The sequence below is a fragment of the Megascapheus bottae genome, chromosome 2 (genome assembly GCF_031878675.1).
Source record: "Megascapheus bottae isolate mThoBot1 chromosome 2, mThoBot2.hap1, whole genome shotgun sequence".
Classification (NCBI taxonomy): domain Eukaryota; kingdom Metazoa; phylum Chordata; class Mammalia; order Rodentia; family Geomyidae; genus Megascapheus; species Megascapheus bottae.
In genome coordinates, this window is record NC_143510.1 from 3010392 (window position 1) to 3030058 (window position 19667).

Below are 19667 nucleotides of genomic sequence, written 5' to 3' on the forward strand. Positions count from 1 at the left end.
TTGGCCAGGAGTTTGGCCTAGTGGAAGAGTGCTCAGCTATCATGCATGAAGACCCAGGTTTGATTCCTCAGTACCACATACATAGAAAAAACCCAGATGTGGTGCTGTGGTTCAAATGGTAGAGCTCTAGCCTTGAGAAAGTCCAAGGACAGTGCTCAGGCCCTGAGTTCAAGCCCCAGAACTGGCAAAAAATTAAATTAAATTAAAATACAACAACAACAAAAAATGAATTTCTGGGCTGGGAGTTTTGCCTAGCGTTAGAGGGCTTGCCTAGCAAGCACGAAGACCTGGGTTCAATTCCTTGGTCCCCATACATAGAAAAAAGCCAGAAGTGGTGCTGAGGCTCAAGTGGTAGAACTCTACCCTTGAAAAAGTCCAAGGACAGTGCTCAGGCCCTAAGCTCAAGCCCAGGACTGGCAAAAAAAAAGAATTTATTCCTTCCTTCCCTCCCTCCCTCTTTTCCTTCCTTCCTTTGTTTTTGCGCCAATACTGGGGTTTGAATTCAGGGTTTAGGTGCTGTTCCTTAGCTTTTTCTGCTCAATGCTGGTGCACTACCACTTGAGCCACAGCCCCACTCTTGGCCATTGCAGGTTAATTGGCGATAAGATTCTCTCAGATTTGTCTGTCAGGACTGACTTTGTACCATAAGCCCTGGGGAGCTACCAAGCCCCCAGTTGGAGATGATCTTTGAATGTGTGATTAAGTTAAAACCAGGTCATCACTGTGGCCCTAATCCTGAAGACCATGAAAAGACAGAAGTCCAGCCACTCACTAGCTAAAAAGGGAGACAGCAGACACAAACCCTGCAGGCATCTTGACTTTGGATTTGAGTTGTGTGAACTGAGAGAAAGTAAGTTTCTGTTGTCTAAGCCACTTGGAAAGGGACAGCCCTAGAAGTAACTCAGGGACCTTGAAAAAGTTACTCCATCTTGGGAACATTACTTAGCTCTTCTAGGCATGATGACATCGTGTGCTCTGCTCTGAGGAAAATATGGGACCTTTTGCAAAAAAAAAAATAAGAATTTATGGGATGTAGCTGACTAGTGGAATGTTTGTCCAGTGTGTGCAAGGCCCTGGATTTGAAAAAGTAAAATAATGAAAAGAATCTCATGGCAGCCAGGCATGGTAGCTTACACCTGTAATCTTAGCTACTCAGGAGGCTCGGATCTGAGGATCACAGTTCAAAGCCAACCTGGGCAGGAAAGTCTGTGAGACCTTTATTTCCAGTTAACTACCAGAAAACCAAAAGCAGTGCTGTGACTCAAAGTGGTAGAGTGCTAGCTTTGAACAGAAGAGCCTGGCACTAATGGTTCACATCTGTAATGGACAGTACTCAGACCCTGAGTTCAAGCCCAGGACCAGTACAACAAGAGCTTTTCTCAGGACATTGAGTGAGATGCCGAGAGAGTAGAGCAAAAGGATGAAAGGACACAGAGTAAAAGTAACACCCTAGCCAAGTGCTGGTGGCTCCAGACCTGTAATCCTAGCTTCTCATAAGGCTGAGGTCTTGAGGATCAATGTTTGAAGGCAGCCCTTGCAAAAAGGGAGACTCTTCAGAAACCAGACCCTGAGTCTAAGCCCTAGTACTGGTGTGCTTTTACTCACCCATCCCTCCAGAATTATGAAAGCATTTTATCTTCACTGATAGAAATGAACAGAACAAAATGTTTTCACTGTGAAGCAAAATGTTGATAGGGATACTTATTTGTGGATGAAGACTGAGTTTATGTTGAAATCATGCTTCTTTGTTTGATGGTGTATGTTGTCTGATCATTGAGTTTAGGATGTACTAGTTTGCAACATGTAATTTTCATAACATATCAATCAAACATCATTATATTAATTACAAAGCCCTGTTCTACTTCATTCCTTCCATAAGCAACTAGAATGAAGAGGATATGATTATAGGGTTAATGAAAAAAAGACAGAGAGAGAAAGAGGATTGTTTTATCTTTCCATACTGTCTTAGATCAACGGCCAGATCACTTAGTCTTGAGTTTAGATTTATTATGATTATAATGGGAACAAAGCCAAGGCATATTTTGTTATCATTGTGTTTCACTTGCTTTGTTGTGTTTCATTTCCATAACTTTTTAAAAGTTTTGAAGTCATTGTACATAGGAATTTCAACTGAACAAGTCAGATTCCTTTGTGCATTTACTGAGTACATGAGTGAGTGACCAGCAGCACAGATGAAGATCCTGCTTTCTTGTGACTCATTTGTAAGGCAGTGATGTCTGATCAAAAAAGCAAAAGATACCATTTTTTTGCCAGTCCTGGGGCTTCAACTCAGGGCCTGAGCACTGTCCTTGGGCTTTCTCAAGGCTAGAGCTCTACCACTTGACCACAGCATTACTTCTGGCTTTTTCTATGTATGTGGCACCAAGGCATTGAGCCCAGGTCTTCGTGCATGCTAGCCAAGCACTCTACCACTAGGCCAAACTCCTGGCCCAAAAGATGTGCTTTCATCATCATGTTAAGAAGGAGAAAAGAGTTTGGCCAGGCACTGGTGGCTCATGCCAGTAATACTCGCTACTCAGGAGGCTGAGATCTGAGCATCATGTTTTGAAGCCACCCTGGGCAGAAAAGTTCATGAGGTACTTAATCTGCAATTAACCAAAAAAAATGCCAAAAGTAGTAGCTGGGTTCGGCGGCTCACGCCTGTAATCCTAGCTACTCAGGAGGCTGAGATCTGAGGATTCCTGTTCAAAGCCAGCCCAGGCGCTAAAGTCCCTGAGATTCTTATCTCCAAATAACTACTAGAAAAATGGAAGTGGCCCTGTGGCTCAAGGGGCAGAGAGGTAGCCTTGAGCTGAAGAGCTCAGGGACAGTGCCCATACCCAGGTTTCAAGTCCCATGACTAAAAAAAAAAAAAAAAGCCAGAAATGGAATTGTGACTCAATTGGTGAAGCATGAGCATGAACCTTGATCAAAAAAGCTTAAGGGACAGCTCTCAGGCCCTGAGTTTAAGCCCCAGTATACACACACACACACACACACACACACACACACACACACATATACACACACACACCTTTCTTTGCCTCTTCCATAAGAATCAGCTACTTTGGTCCTGTCCTGTTTTAGGGCTATGTTCATTTGCCTTCTAAGGCTATATTTATTTATAGAACAAAAGAGTCATAGGTGTGGAAATAACACTTTTTCTGAGCAAGTCATGCAATCACAGGAAGGGTCTGAGGGCCCAATGCCATATCAGAAGAGCGTACTTTTTGGGGAACAGACAATAAGGGAGGAGGAGATGGGAGGAGAGGGAGGAAGGAGAAGGGAAGGAAGAAAGGAGGGAAGACGGAGGAGGAAAAGGAAGAAATTACTCTCCCTGCAGCAGAGACTCTTAGACCATAAACATTCAAGTTACAGAGACTTTGAACTTTTTGGTTTTAAGTTTGTATGCAGTTCTGGGGCTTGAATTTAGGGGCTGTGGGTGCTGTCCCTGAGCTTTTGTGCTCATGGCTAGCGCTTTAGTAGATAATTGGCGATAATTAAGAGTCTCCCAGATATTCCTATCCCAGCTAGTTTGTTCTGTGATCCTCAGATCTGAGCCTCCTGAGTAGGTAGGATGACAGGCGTGAGCCATCAGTGCTGACGACTATGCTTTTTACCCCATCTCTCCTACCTCACCCACCCCACAAACCCTTCACATCTCACTGATGAATGCCTGGCTGTCAGTAGAGCAAAAGGAAACCCATCTTTCCCTCTTGAGATCCTGGGAATCGACCCTGGCATGCCAATTATGACAGGGAACTTTGAATACCCTTTTTGTCACCAGCCTTTCATCTTCTCAGACCTTATCCTACAATCTGATTTAATCTTCCCGACAACCCAAAAGAGCAGTGCAATTATTCACCCATTCTCCAGATGATAAGACTGAGGCCCAGGGGTAGAACCAGCTTCATGTGTGGATGAAGGGTGCAGTCAGAGGAGACTGTTCACCTAGCAGTAATGCTCTGCTGTGACCACTATGGAAGTCTTCCTTGTTTGTTTCTGGGCTGGCCAAGCTCCCCAGGTGTGATTACAACTGGCACCAGTCTTCGTAACCTAGGTTTATGCCTGACATATGATCAATTAGACTTACAGAAATACACAGGCCAGCCAGTGAGCTCCAAGCTTGGCCCCCTTGCCAGTCTGTTTTAGCTTCCTCCCTGATGTCTGTTTATGCATTTCCCTAGCATACCCAGAGGCTAGTGGTTTTATTCTTGTGTTTCAGAGTTAAGCATTGGAGCTCTCTTTTTCTTTTTTTAAACAGTGTAGTATTATACTGAACTCAACATGGAGAACAGATAAGGGCCATACCTCTAGTTAAAAGGGCAGCCAGGCTCTGGTGGCTCAGGCTTGTAATTCTAGTTACTTAGGGGGCTAAGCTCTGAGGATGAAGCTTCAAAGTCAGCCTGGCAGATAAATCCAGAGAAATTCTTATCACCAGGTAACCAGCAAAAAGCCAGAAGTGGAGGTTGTAGCTAGAGTGCTAGAGTATAAAATTTGAGTGAAAAAGTAAATATGGACCCCAGGGCCCTGAGTTCAAGTTCCTGCACTCAGCAATGAAAGAGGAAAGAAGGAGGCTGGAATCTCCTTGGCATTTCCTCTCCCTGAGAACTCCGACCACAAGCAGCTGCTTTCATTCCAGCCACAGAGGGAGGGTCCAGAAGGTCATCCCCCCCCTCCCAGGCAGGTAGCCCTAGGGAGGCTGGGGAGAGGCTGGACACATGTAGTTGCTGGTCCCAGACTGTGCACTAGCTGGGGAATGGAGAGTGGGGCAAAGGAGGGGCTCCAGGCCTGCTCAGAAAACACCCCAAAGGAGTTAATAAATTGGGTAGATGAACTGTTACGGAAATACCCTGGTTTAAGAAGCTTAGAGACAGAAGAGGAGGAGGAGGAGGAGGAGGAGGAGGAGGAGGAGGAGGAGGAGGAGGAGGAGGAGGAGGAGGAGGAGGAGGAGGAGGAGGAGGCGGCAGCAGCAGAGGAGGAGGAAGAGGAGTTGGGAAAGAGGTACAGGGAGGAGACTGCAGGAGGGTAGGGGAGGTAAAGGGAGTAGGGGGGGAGAAAGGAAGAAGGGGAGACAAGGGGATGGGAGAGAAGGAAGAAGAGGGGGAAGAAGGTAGAGGGAGGGAAAGGGAGGTACTCCAAGAGGGGGAGAGGGAAGAGAAACAGAAAGGAGTAGGGGAGGAAGGGGAGAGAAAGGCAGTAGAGGAGATGGAGGGAAAGAGAAAGAGGGGGAAAAGAGTAGGAGAAGGAGGGAGGGAGATGGGGGGAGAGAGAGAGAGAGAGAGAGAGAGAGAGAGAGAGAGAGAGAGAGCGCGCAAGCGAGCGAGCGAGCTAGCAAGCAAAGAACAAAAGGCAATGGCTTTTTTGTTCCCCTTCTGGAGATTGGCGTGTTATTTGCCTGGGACGCTGGAGTGGTGTCATTTTAATTGTGAAAGCATGAGTGGCACATGGTTCTACTCCCGTTCCAGGCTTTTCCTGTCTGCACGACTGGCCCCAGGCTCCAGGGCGCCCCGCCCAGGCCAGGCCCGCCGTCACGCCCGCAGCCCGGCTTCCCTGGCCTCGGGACGGGCTCTCGCCCAAGGAGCACGCCTTGAGATCCTGAGGGAGCAAAGACGACAAAAGTTGACAAGTTGACCTTCCAGGGTCTCCGCGCTCCGGGGCTGCCATCTCCGCGACTGAGGGGAAAGCAACCTTTTTCTCCCTTTTCCTTCTCCAGCGCCCCCCCCACCTCCCAACCCCCTACATCACGTCCAGCCCAGTCTGGCCTAGCCAGGAATGTGGTCCTGGGTTGGCTCCTTGGAGTGGCTCGGCGTGCGTCCAATCAGCTGAGCGCAGCCGCGGCGGTCCCGCCCCTGGCACGCTCTGGTTGGCTCGTCCCGGCGGAGGCGGGGCGGCACAGAGGGCGGTACCTGGGCGGTGACGTCAGCTCCTGGCGCGGAGGCGGCGCGGGCTCCGGGAGAAGCGCGGGCTCGGAAGCGGCGCGTGGTGGCACGAGGCGGCGCCGGGCGGCTGCGGACTCACTCGGCCTGAGCGGGCGTGGGCTGCGGACGTCGGAAGAGGGAACCTCGAAGTTCGGGAACTGGAGCGGAGGGCGGCGGCCACTCCCAGGTGAGGCCCGGCGCGGGGACGAAGGGCACGGCCAGGGCGCGGGCCTGGCGGGCTCCTCGCGTGTGGGTGAGTGTGCCCGGTGTGTGTGTGTGAGGTGTCTTGTGTGCGTGCGGGGTCTGTGGGGGGTGTGTGAGCTGTGTGTGAGTGCGGTGTGTGTGAGCTGTGTGTGAGTGCCGTGTGTGTGAGGTGTGTGTGAGGGCCATGTGTGTGTGAGGTGTGTGTGAGCTGTGTGTGAGTGCCGTGTGTGTGTGAGGTGTGTGTGAGCTGTGTGAGTGCGGTGTGTGTGTGAGGTGCGTGTGAGCTGTGTGTGAGTGCCGTGTGTGTGTGAGCTGTGTGTGAGTGTGTGAGTGCGGTGTGTGTGAGGTGCGTGTGAGCTGTGTGTGAGTGCGGTGTGTGTGAGCTGTGTGTGAGTGCGTGTGTGTGGGTGGGGTGCGTGTGCGGAGTATGAGGTGCGTGCCATGTGTGCATGCAGTGTGTGTGATGGTGTTGTATGAAGTGTGTAAGGTGTGTCTGAGGTGTGAGGTGTGCGGTGTGTGAGGTGCGTGCCATGTGTGCATGCAGTGTGTGTGATGGTGTTGTATGAAGTGTGTAAGGTGTGTGTGAGCTGTGAGGTGTGCGGTGTGTGAGGTGCGTGCCATGTGTGCATGCAGTGTGTGTGATGGTGTTGTATGAAGTGTGTAAGGTGTGTCCGAGGTGTGAGGTGTGCGGTGTGTGAGGTGCGTGCCATGTGTGCATGCAGTGTGTGTGATGGTGTTGTATGAAGTGTGTAAGGTGTGTGTGTGCGGTGTGTGTGTGTGTGCAGTGTGTGATGGTGTTGTATGACGTGTGTAAGGTGTGTCTAAAGTGTAAGGTGTGAGGTGTGTGATGTGCCTGCCATGTGTCCATGCAATGTGTGTGATGGTGTTGTATGAAGTGTGTAAGGTGTGTCTGAGGTGTGAGGTGTGAGGTGTGTGACGTGCATGCCATGTGTATGCAGTGTGTGGTGGTGTTGTATGAAGTGTGTAAGGTGTGTCTGAGCTGTGAGGGGTGCGGTGTGTGAGGTGCGTGCCATGTGTGCATGCAGTGTGTGTGATGGTGTTGTATGAAGTGTGTAAGGTGTGTGTGTGCGGTGTGTGTGTGTGATGGTGTTGTATCAAGTGTGTAAGGTGTGTGTGAGGTGTGAGGTGTGTGCGGTGTGTGTGTGGTGTGTGTGTGATGGTGTTGTATAAAGTGTGTAAGGTGTGTCTGAGGTGTGAGGTGTGAGGTGTGTGTGTGTGCGGTGTGTGTGTGTGCGGTGTGTGTGTGTGATGGTGTTGTATGAAGTGTGTAAGGTGTGTGTGAGGTGTGTGTGTGCGGTGTGTGTGTGTGCGGTGTGTGTGTGATGGTGTATGAAGTGTGTAAGGTGTGTCTGAGGTGTGAGGTGTGCGGTGTGTGAGGTGCGTGCCATGTGTGCATGCAGTGTGTGTGATGGTGTTGTATGAAGTGTGTAAGGTGTCTGAGGTGTGAGGTGTGCGGTGTGTGAGGTGCGTGCCATGTGTGCATGCAGTGTGTGTGATGGTGTTGTATGAAGTGTGTAAGGTGTGTCTGAGGTGTGAGGTGTGAGGTGTGTGTGTGCGGTGTGTGTGTGTGCGGTGTGTGTGTGATGGTGTTGTATGAAGTGTGTAAGGTGTGTGTGAGGTGCGTGTGTGTGTGTGCGGTGTGTGTGATGGTATTGTATGAAGTGTGTAAGGTGTGTGTGATGTGTGAGGTGTGTGTGTGCGGTGTGTGTGTGTGCAGTGTGTGATGGTGTTGTATGACGTGTGTAAGGTGTGTCTGAGGTGTAAGTTGTGAGGTGTGTGATGTGCCTGCCATGTGTGCATGCAATGTGTGTGATGGTGTTGTATGAAGTGTGTAAGGTGTGTCTGAGGTGTGAGGTGTGAGGTGTGTGATGTGCATGCCATGTGTATGCAGTGTGTGTGGTGTTGTATGAAGTGTGTAAGGTGTGTCTGAGCTGTGAGGTGTGCGGTGTGTGAGGTGCGTGCCATGTGTGCATGCAGTGTGTGTGATGGTGTTGTATGAAGTGTGTAAGGTGTGTGTGAGGTGTGAGGTGTGTGTGTGTGCGGTGTGTGTGTGATGGTGTTGTATGAAGTGTGTAAGGTGTGTGTGAGGTGTGCGGTGTGTGAGGTGCGTGCCATGTGTGCATGCAGTGTGTGTGATGGTGTTGTATGAAGTGTGTAAGGTGTGTCTGAGGTGTGAGGTGTGTGTGTGGCGGGTGTGTGGTGTGTGTAATGTACGGTGTGTGTGTGTGTGCAGTGTGTGTGTGATGGTGTTGTATGAAGTGTGTAAGGTGTGTCTGAGGTGTGAGGTGTGAGGTGTGTGAGGTGCGTGCCATGTGTGCATGCAGTGTGTGTGATGGTGTTGTATGAAGTGTGTAAGGTGTGTGAGGTGCGTGCCATGTGTGCATGCAGTGTGTGTGATGGTGTTGTATGAAGTGTGTAAGGTGTGTGTGATGTGTGAGGTGTGAGGTGTGTGTGTGCGGTGTGTGTGTGTGTGCGGTGTGTGTGTGATGGTGTATGAAGTGTGTAAGGTGTGTGTGAGGTGCGTGTGTGTGTGCGGTGTGTGTGTGATGGTGTTGTATGAAGTGTGTAAGGTGTGTCTGAGGTGTGAGTTTTGCGGTGTGTGAGGTGGGTGCCATGTGTGCATGCAGTGTGTGATGGTGTATGAAGTGTGTAAGGTGTGTCTGAGGTGTGAGGTGTGTGTGTGTGGCGGGTGTGTGGTGTGTGTGTGGTGTGTGTAATGTACGGTGTGTGTGTGCGGTGTGTGTGTGATGGTGTTGTATGAAGTGTGTAAGGTGTGTCTGCGGTATGAGGTGTGCGGTGTGTGAGGTGCGTGCCATGTGTGCATGCAGTGTGTGTGATGGTGTTGTATGAAGTGTGTAAGGTGTGTCTGAGGTGTGAGGTGTGTGTGTGGCGGGTGTGTGGTGTGTGTGCGGTGTGTGTAATGTACGGTGTGTGTGGTGTGTTTATGTGTCCTGTGTAACCCAAGGGAAGGAGATCACCTCTATGGGGAAGGCTGTTGTACTTAGCTCCCCCCCCTATAACCCTGGACTCCTGGACATGTAGGTGGGGTGGAGTGCAAAAGTGGGGAAATCTGAAAGTGTGTGCCACCCTCCACAAAGACTCGTGCAACGTGGACGCAAGAAAATGGAGCTTTCTGAGAGGAGGGAAGAAGTTTGGGATGTTTTTTTTCAGTTCTTCTTTGGCTGTTAATGTGTTACTGAAAGTGAAAAAAAGCAGGCATTCATACATATGTAGATATACAATATATATTGATATATGTCATTTATATGAATAGTACATCTTTGGCTATTTATGCAAAGTGATTGCATTATGTTTTATGTTTATTGTATATTTGCTAGTAAATATATTAAAAATTTTAGATCCACAATGTTAATATATAAATATATAGGTAAACATTTGTCAACGTATATATTTCACATCTGTATTCGTATTCATAAATATATTCATGTTTATACTTACATGCTTATATATTGAAGAATATTTCAGTGTATTTGCATTTCCCTTATGGTTTGCTAATATACTGCTTAAATGAAAAAGTATCAATGTGATTCTTTTGTATACAGATCAATGTTAAATATCCTAGTAGAATAAAAATATATATATATATATGGGTAAATATATATATATATATCAATCTAGTTCCATCTCCTTTATGGCTTGTTTATATATTGCTTATCTGAAACAATATGAATGTGATTCTTCTGTTTACATATTGTGAAATGCCTAGTGGGTAGTACAGCTGAATGGGAGGAATTCCCTTGGGTGCATTCGTTCACAAGCTGGGGTGGGGCTGGTCTCTTGTGGTAAGCTTCTAAAATGCTAGTGTGAATTCCCTGCTAATGTTCCCCTGGCTGCCAGCTTGGTGCTCCCTAGGCTTGGGGCAGACTGCTGCTGCTGATCTTAAGATCTGTTTTCTGTAGCTGTTGGAAAGGAGGACATGGGGCTTCTCCTTGTGTTTTCAGGGATCCTTTTACAGAGAGGAGTTCAGGGAAATGTGGGGGTAGGTGTGGCATACAACCTCTTAATTATAGGGACCAATCTAACCTGTGGCTTTCTTTCAGTGAGAACTGGAGAGCAGTGGGAACAGAACTAGACTTGAAAATGAAGTTTTCTATGCAGAGGAACAGATTGTTGGTTGGGAAGAGAAAAGTTATTTGAAAGATACTTAAATGGAAGGGCTGGGGATGTGGCTGAGTGGTAGAGCGCTCATCTAGCATGCATGAAGCTGTGGGTTCCATTCCTCAGTACCATATAAAGAGAAAAAGCCAGAAGTGGCCCAGTGGATGAACTGACAGAGTGCTAGCCTTGAGCAGCTCAGGGAGTTCAAGCCCCAGGACTGGCCAAAACAAAACAAAAAACTAAATGGAAGATTTTGATTGCATTTCCTGTTTCAAACCCCTTTCCTGTCTGGTTTGGTGCATTGATTATTAGCTGGGTGTTCACTTATTCTGGGGAATGAGTGAACACTAATTTGAACATTGGTTTATCAGTGCCCTAAGAATCCATGGGGGGTGGGGAAGAGTATGAGCCAGATGTTACTGGTGCCTCACACCTGCAATCTTAGCTGCTCAGGAGGCTGAAATCTTGAGGATCGCAGCTCAAAACTAACTCGGACAGGAACAATGTCTGTGAGACTCCTATCTACAATTAACTAGCAGAAAGCTATGGCTCAAGTGGTAGAGTGCTAGCCTTGAGCAAAAATGCTAAGGGACAAGTGCCCAGGCACTGAATTCAAGCAAATACGGCCAACACTCTTGAATCCAGTTTCCACCGTCTCTCAAGATAGCTGCTCTGCAAGAAAATTGCACTGTTAGGCTTGGAGGAAACGGGTGTGGATTTCACAGTGAGTCGAAAACTCCATCCCAGGCTGTGACCAAAAGGCATTTCCAGGAGATGGGAAAAGAAAGAAATCACCGTAAATCACTCATAAAGTCAGGAAGTGTGGGGAAAGAGAACTTTGTAGGTGGATTCTCTTATCTTTCTAGTCAGATGACTTCAGAGCTGGGGGAACTGTGTGATTTTGTTTGGCTGTTGTCTGCTGAACACCTGGGTCTGTATTGTTTCAGTTCCTGGGGGGAAAAAAAAACCAAAAAACAATATGGGGTTTTGGAAAAGGAACATGAGATTTACTAGAAAGACCAGAATATTTCAGCTTTGATTTGTGGTTTGAATGAACATACTGATTGCAAATAGTTCTGTCATAAGGTTAAGATTTTTTTGTGTGTGTGGGTCATGAGGCTTGAACTTAGTCTAGGTACTGTCCCTGAGCTCTTCAGCTCAAGGCTACCATTCTACCCTTAAACCAAGCCCTACTTCCTGTTTTCTAGAAGTTAATTGGAGATAAAAGTCTCAGGTCTTTTTGTGCCCAGCTGGCTTTGAATCTTGATCCTCAGATCTCAGCCTCCTGAGTAGCTGGGATTACAGACGTGAGCCACCATACCTGGCTTCAAATAAGATATTTTTGGCTTTTTTATCTTTTTTGGTACTGGGTATCGAACCCACGATGTTGCACTTGCTAGACAAGTGCTTTGCCACTGAACTACATCCTAGCCTCTATCAAGTAAGATATTTTTTGTGTGAAAACATTTTGAAAGTTGCCAACAAGATTTTACTAAAAATGTGATTTTGCAGAAAATGAATCTGATATGTGATCATTTTCTTTGGTAGATATCAATAGAAGTTACTTTTTATTTTGGATGAAGTGCTTTAATAGAAGTTAAATTTTTCTGTTTTGATACCAGTTTTTCTCTTTTAAGTTCCATGAGAAGAAGGTAAAATGTACTGTATTTTGCAGTGTATGCTTAGTATGTGCATGCATGCACATGTGTGCCAGTATTGGGCGTTTTCTATCCAGAGCTTGCACTCTACCACTTAAGCCACAGAGGCACACCGGACCTTAAAACCACACTAACTTCCTGCTCATGTTCAGTTCGCCATCCACTTTCACGTCTGCCTCCTGCAGGGTGGCCATCTTTCCCGGGGATCCCGACCCGAAAGTAACGAGGGTATCAGGACTGCTTCCAGGTTAAGTTCCAAAAATCCCGCCTCTTCCGGGGAAAGGCGTGGAGTGTGTGAGCTGCACAGGCGCGGGGCGGGACATAGGCACCACAGTCCCGCCTCTTCCGGGAGGAGGGAAGGCTGGCACTTTGGGTGTGCTGCGCACGCGCAGTGCTAGGTTTCCTGGGGTACCTAGCATTGGGTCGGGTCTCGGCCAGGGCGGAGGCGATAGATTTAAGCAAAGACCCAACGGGCCCACCCACTCCTCCACTCTGTTCATGCGGGAGGACGGCAGCTCCATGTCGTTCTACGTGGGGCCCAGGCCGGCCAAGCGCTGGCTGTTGACGCTCATCCTGCACTGTGGCGGCATGGTGTGGCGGGTGCAGGAGCCCGGGGCGGTGCTGCTGGCCCAGCCCGGGGAGGCGCTGGCCGAGGTGGCGGGCGAGTTCATCTCCACGTAATTCATCCTGGACTGCGTGGAGCACAACGACAGGCTGGAGCTGGACGCCTACCGGCTGGGCTCGGACACAAAAGCTGGGGCCACTCAACGGGCGGATCGCCTTCACGGAAGCGGACGACGCAGCCATCTTGGCGTACGTGAAGGAGAATGCCCGCTCGTCCAGCTCCGGGACCGGCACCGTCTTGGGAAAGCCATGGAGAAGTCCTCGGTCACGCAGCACCCGGGGCAGGCCCTCAAGGACCGCTGCCTGAAGCACCTGCGGGGCCAGGAGCACGAGTACCAGCTGGGGGGCGTCTCGGGGAGCCCTCGGCGCAGAGGCTCAAGCGCAAGGCCGAGCCGGACCCCGAGGCGGCCGAGAGCGGGGAAGCACAGACTAAGAGGACAGCAGACTTGCCTGAGGAAGAGGATGTGAAGGAAGACATGAAAGAGAATGAAGAAACAGTTAAAACCATGCTTGTGGAAGCCACCCAGGCGTGAGAGGAAGTTGTGGTAGATGAGACCCCTGATTTTGAAATACACATCACCATGTGTGATGAAGACCCTTCTACACCCGAGGAAAAGGCACAAGCACAACCCGAGGAAGAGGTGGAAGAAGAAAATATTTCTGCAGCAGAAGTGGGAGCTGCCATTAAAATCATCCAGCAATTAATGGAAAAATTTAACTTGGATCTGTCAACGGTTACCCAAGCCTTCTTAAAAAATAGTGGTGAGCTGGAAGCAACTTCTTCCTTTTTAGAGTCTGGTCGGAGAGCAGATGGCTACCCCATGTGGTCCCGACAAGATGACTTAGACTTATAAAAAGATGATGAAGATACCAGAAATGCATTGATCAAAAAATTTGGTGCTCAGAATGTAGCTCGGAGAATTGAGTTCTGAAAGAAGTGAGAGTAGGAGATGATTGATGAAGCTATAAACAAGTGTAACCATTGAACTTGGCCTTGGAAAGACACCATCTGACCACTGCTGCTGCTACTCAGAGTCTCAATTTTTGTGTCCTAGTAGAGTTATGTAGCAGGGCAAAAACAAATTGCATGTATTGAGAGATATCAGTGCAAGTGTTCGTTTCTCTTTTTTTTTTTCCTGGGGTGTGTATGCACATACACCTGCCAGCCAGTAGTGAAATTTGAACTCAAGTCTAGCTCTGTCCCTTAGCTTTTTTGCTCAAGACTGGCATTATACTACTTGAGCTACAGTTCTGTTTGTTGGTTAACTGGTGATAAGAGTCTTATAGACTTTCCTGCCTGGGCTGGTTTTGAATCTGTCATCAAAGCTGTTTCCTGAGCTGTCTATCCCCACTCTAATGTCTGGTTTTAAAGGAAAATCTAGACCTTGGCTGGAGTGTCTGCTCCATTGGTGAGGGCCTTTTGACAAAGTCAAAGCAGACAAATTGGGAGGCATAGGTTTGCCAGCCAGCATGAGTAAAGAATTTCCTGTCCTTTGGCAGAAATTCCTCTAGATTGTGGTAGGTTCCAAGTTGAGACTGTGGGAATATAGAAAGCGTTCGCTGTACAGCTTTTTCCCAAGTCATCCGATTTCTAGATTGCTAGAAACCCCGAATTTACTATGTAGTTGTTGGCAGTTTTATTCAAGGCCTTTTCAGTCAAGTCTCCAGTGTGTGTTTCTTTACATACTACCATTTTTTTTTGTCAGTGTAGAGCTTGCATTCTGGGCCTGGGTGTTGTCCCTGAGCTCTTCAGCTCAAGGCTACTGTCCTGCCCTAGAAAACTGGAAGTGGTGAGTTGGAGATGAGAGTCTCATGGATTTAGTGTCTTTGAACCATCATCCTCAGATCTCAGCTTCCTGGGTAGCTAGGATTATAGGCATGAGCCACCTGCCCCCTTCTTTTTTTTTTTTTTTTTTTTTGGACACATAGTTTCAAGATTGTCTTATTGCTTTGTAAATGGTAAGCTTTTTAAAGAATATTTGGTGTAATTTTGTGCTAACATTGTGTTAGAATTAAAGATAGTGAATTGATTCCACATTTATTGTGTTGCTTTCATTACTGAAAATAAATGTAACTTCTGTATTTTTGTTTTTTTTTTAAATCACTATTCATCCTAAATACTCTCTCCCATTTCCTACTCTCCCTAAACAATTATTAGGGAAAAATTGTTTCCATTCCTTCAATGAAGAAATGGATAGAATTGAAGTCTAACCAGATCTATGATTTTATGGATGCTCTGGGAAAAGTTTTAAAAAATACTCACTATTCACCAAAACTACAACAACATACACAAATAAATCCAAAGTTTGGATGCCCTTTCTGCCTTCTGACACTTGAGGATACAGCAAGAAGACTGACATCAGATGACATATGATGGTGCCTTGGGCTGTGAGAAATAAATTTCTCTCCCTTATATATTAAAAGAAGCAGTTAGGTATTTCTTGTCAAAACTGGGTGAGTGATTTCTCCCTTCCTCAATGACAGAAATAAAAATGTCTTCCTGTTCTACTAGAAATAGAGCTCATCTGCCATTTCATATCTATTTTATATATCTACATTTCCTAATACCCCTTGCTTCTGCATAGTAATGACCCATCATTGTGTGGACTTGAAATTTAATTTCACTCTTACACAGCATTCTATTAGTTAGCAAAGGAATATTCACCTTTCAAACCCCACCACAAACATTATTTGTCCACAAATGTGTACTAAGGAATTCTAAGCAGAATTATTTTGTGACCGTTTACTTTAAAATTAAATTTAAAATGGCAATCTGTGGCTCCTGCCTGTAATCCTAGCTACTCAGGAGGCTGAGCTCTGGAATCAAGGTTCAAAGCCAAGCCTAGCAGGAAAGTCCATCAGAGTCCTGTCTTCAACCAGCCAGAGGAGCTGTAGCTCAAGTAGTAGAGTTGGTAGACCACAAGTCTTGAACAGAAAAGCCAAGCCCTGAGTTCAGGACCCAGGACTCACAACATATAATCTCTTTTATATTTCTTACTTCAGCCTTATGAAATCTTGACAAGTTTGTCTCATTCCTTCTATTAGGAAACACATCCCTGGAGTTCCTTCTCTTCTTAGGTTCTACACCTAATAAGTCTGAATTGTCTACACTACTTTTAAGACATCTCTGTCCCTTCATTTAGAGTACACTATTTCTTTTCCCTTTTTGCAATTATTGCAACCTATAATGATATCACTTGAATCCTTCTTCATCAAAATGTAATTTCCGAGGGATAAAAACAAATCTTTCCCTTTATCATTGTATGTACAGTGAAAAAAATGCATTAATAACTGATTGTCATTGCACAAAGCCAGCCTTTAGATGACCATCTACTTGACTAGTTAAAATTACTGCCCAACTCAGTTCATTTGGGAGTTGTTTCCTACTGTCTTGATAAAGTACATACAAGTTTGTGGCATGATGCTTTGTCCACTGGATGTGTGACAGGGATGGCCACTGAGGTGGGAATCACTAACCTCCAGATCTCTGTAGGTCCTTTCAGCGTATGTCTCTACCATATCTGGCCCTGAAACACTGGTGACCTTCTGAAATGTGGCTGTGACCTGGAACTAGGAGGATGGAAAGCACCAGACTGGACCAGGGGCCCGGTGTGAGGGGGAGAGGCTGGGTCGTATAGGTCTCTGGACTCAGGTTCCTGAGGCCGCGTTGTTCCCGGACTGGGGTCTGGACGGGAGCTGTGGACAGTGGAGCGAGGCCTCTCACCGGCACCTGCACCACCTGAGGAAAGGACTCCGCTCTACTCTCAGATGAGCAGCCGGGAAAATGACGTGCCAGCAGGCTGCTCAGCAGAAACAAGCAGTCTGGTCCTGTCAGGTCAACGCTTCCCAGTCACCAATGAAGCTTCCACACTAAACAGAAACCACCGCTCCTCTACTTCTATCTGGCTCCACGGGGCGGAGCGGGACCTGTGCCACTGAGCAGGACCGGAAGTGCTGCACCTGTCTCTCCTCTCCCACTCCCTCCCCACCCACCACCAGCCTGGTGGACTAGCAGGGCCTCAGCCCAAGACTTCCTGGTTCGGAAAGGACGGCCTCCATCATTTCTGCTCAGGTTCCCGCCCATGGCTCTCCCTGTCTGTGTCCTCACCAGTGAGAGCAGAGTCGCAGGTTGGCGGTGACTGTGACCATGGCAGCACCTCTGTCACCAGAGGCGTCGGAGTCCACTATGGCACCAAGGCCCGCAGGCACTGAGGTAACTAGGGCTACGGTGGCCGAGGGGTCCAAAGTCCTGCACGTGTTTCCGGAGCACCAGGGCCCGGAAGTCTCACACCCTATAAGGATGATATGAAATCAGGAGTCACATTAGAAAATAAAAGCCTGAGCAGTGCACAGTGGCTCACGCCTCGAATCCTAGCTACCAGGGGGCCGAGATGGGAGGATTGTGGTTTAATAGCAACAGAAGCAGGAGATTCCATGGCACTTTATCTGCAATTAAACACCAAGAAGCCAAAGTGGAGCTGGGGCTCAGGTGGTAGAGCGTTAGCCTTGAGCACAAACGCTCAGGGACAGAGCCCAGGCTGTGACACACACACGACACATACATGTGGAAATGTGCTCTATAAACTGGTATTGAAACAGCTGTCTTTTGGTTGCTGTTAGCATGGAATCCCTCCTCCATCCTTCCACTGTTAATGTTTGTGTTTATGGTTATAAGTCATAAGGAAGTAAAAACATTTACCATTACCAGTCTTTGCCAATTGATTACAGAGCATACTTCAATATCACTTAATTACTTATATTTGCTAACTTTTTGATGTCTTTGATCTTTTTGCCCACCTCCTTATTTCTTGAATTACTATCTTCTTTTGTGTTTAATATGTTAAAATCATAAAATATTCAAATTCCCATCTCATTTCCTTTTTTCCCCATAGGAAAAAGTTAAATACTTCAAACATTAATGATAAAATTATTTATTCCTGATTTGGAGATATGTACACTTATTTCCTGTATCACCGGTTCCCTCTTTTTCTGCATTTCCTCCTTTCCCCCACTGCCCTTGAGTTGCTTAGCTCACCTTCATTAATGTCAAGTGCAACAGATGAGCCTTGTTGCTTTACTTTTTCACCCACTTTCTGCTGATTCTGTGCCCTCCTTTCACCTTCCTTGCCTTCTCATTTTCTTTAATACACATTCTATAGATAGTTCATTTGTAGTCACTCTAGGGATTGCATTTCATATTCTAAATTGAATTTCTACCTCAAAACCATGCCAACTGTATGCTCCTTTATAGTTTGCCTCACACCTCATTTGATACTGCATCTTATTATTGTTGTAGTTTTTAAGACAAAGTCTTCCCAGTCTGACTTCAAATTCAGGTGCCTCCTGCTTCAGATTCCTGAGTAGCTGTAACATATCACTAAACTGGCTCAACCTATATCTTCGTACAGCGTGTGTGTGTGTGTGTGTGTGTGTGTGTGTGTAAATACGAATTGAGATATTCACTAGGGCCTTATGTCTTAATCCCAGCTACTCAGGAGGCTGAGATCTGAGGATCAAGGTTTGAAGTCAGCTTGGGAAGGAAAGGCAATGAAGCTTTTACCTCTAATTATCCACCAAAAAGCCAGAAGAGGAATTGTGGTTCAAGTGATAGAGCAGTAGTCTTGTACAAAAATTTCAGGACAATTCTCAGGCCTGAATTGGAACCTCAGGACCCATATAAAACAAACAAGCAACAACAACAACAAAATACTGAACCTCTGAATTTAATCATTTGTTAATTGTAGGCACAATCTCATCCTTCCCAGCATTTGTGGTTGTCTTGTTTGTTTGTTGGTTTGGTGATTTTAATTGTTGTGTTGCAGGCAGTCTCATGCCAAGGATTGGCAGAAGTTGCACTCAGGGCTGTTTTGTAGGCTGTGCCTGCTCATTTCCAAGGAGTCAATCCTTGACAAAGAATGGTGAGAGCAATGCCCTTGCTTCATATCACTGTTTGATAGCACGGATAGTAATTATTTGATGGAATGATTCATAATATGGTATTATCCCGATTTCATTACCATATTGTCTTTTTATGGAAAACTTTTTTGCATTGCCTTTTTGTATACATATTAATCATTTCATGTGATTTGTTATGGCATTTTCAAAATGTAAACTGTACAAGGGATGTGGAAAAAGCATGCCGGGGGCCAGAGTTTGGCCTAGTGGTAGAGTGCTTGCCTAGCATGCACAAAGACCTGAGTTGGATTCCTCGGTACCACATACCTAGAAAAAGGGGAAAGTGGCCCTGTGGCTCAAGTGGTTCAAGTGGTAGACCTCCAGCCTTGAGAAAGCCAGCAGTGCTCAGGCCCTGAGTTCAAGCCCCAGGACTGGCAAAAAAAATCATGCTACATACTAACATGTATCTGGGTTATTGGTTAGAAGGCTATGTTCACTTTGCTCGGTATTGGTGTGAGGAGTGGGTGAAGAACCCAGCCTGATTGCAACCAGCCATTGGTCACCTTGCAGCCTTGGGTCACATGGCCTCACCAGCAAAAGGAGAATTGCTATATGTGCTCCAAAGGGTTGATGTGCAAAGTTAGTGGCTTAGTACATGTATAGGACAAAACTATCCCCCTGTAGGAGTATTTGCTACTATCATTGTGTTCAAGTAAGTTTGAAAACACTTGTAACTTGAAAAGTAAATGGCAGAGAAGGTGAACTGTTTCAGCTGTAAATGAAGAGTCTTCTGTAAAGAAAATTTCTGTAAAGAAATTTTGGAGCATTCAGAGCCTATTTTTGTACTGTTTTACTAGATTTTATGGGCTTTTGTGAATTATTATTATTATTAATAATAATTATTATTATTATGTCAGTTGTGGGGCTTAAACTGTGGGCCTGGGTACTGTCCCTGAGTTCTTCAGCTCAAGGCCAGCACTCTACCACAGCACCACTTCTGGTTTTCTGGTGGGTAATTGGAGATAAGAGTCTCACGGACTTTTGTTCCCGGGCTGGCTTTGAATTAGGATCCTCAGACCTCAGCCTCCTGAGTAGCTAGGATTACAGGCATGAGCCACCAGCACCCAGCCTGTGAACTATGTTTGTCCCAGTTATCTTTGAAACTCAATACTTCTGATCTGTGTCTCTTAAACTGCTAGAATGGAAGACATGCCACTGGGCTGTA

General features: G+C 46.7%; 1 pseudogene; it reads left to right on the forward strand.

Annotated features, from left to right (window-relative positions):
• The first annotated feature begins 9897 nt into the window (after positions 1-9897).
• LOC150066266 (telomeric repeat-binding factor 2-interacting protein 1-like) lies at positions 9898-13488 on the forward strand (annotated as a pseudogene).
• Positions 13489-19667: the final 6179 nt, after the last annotated feature.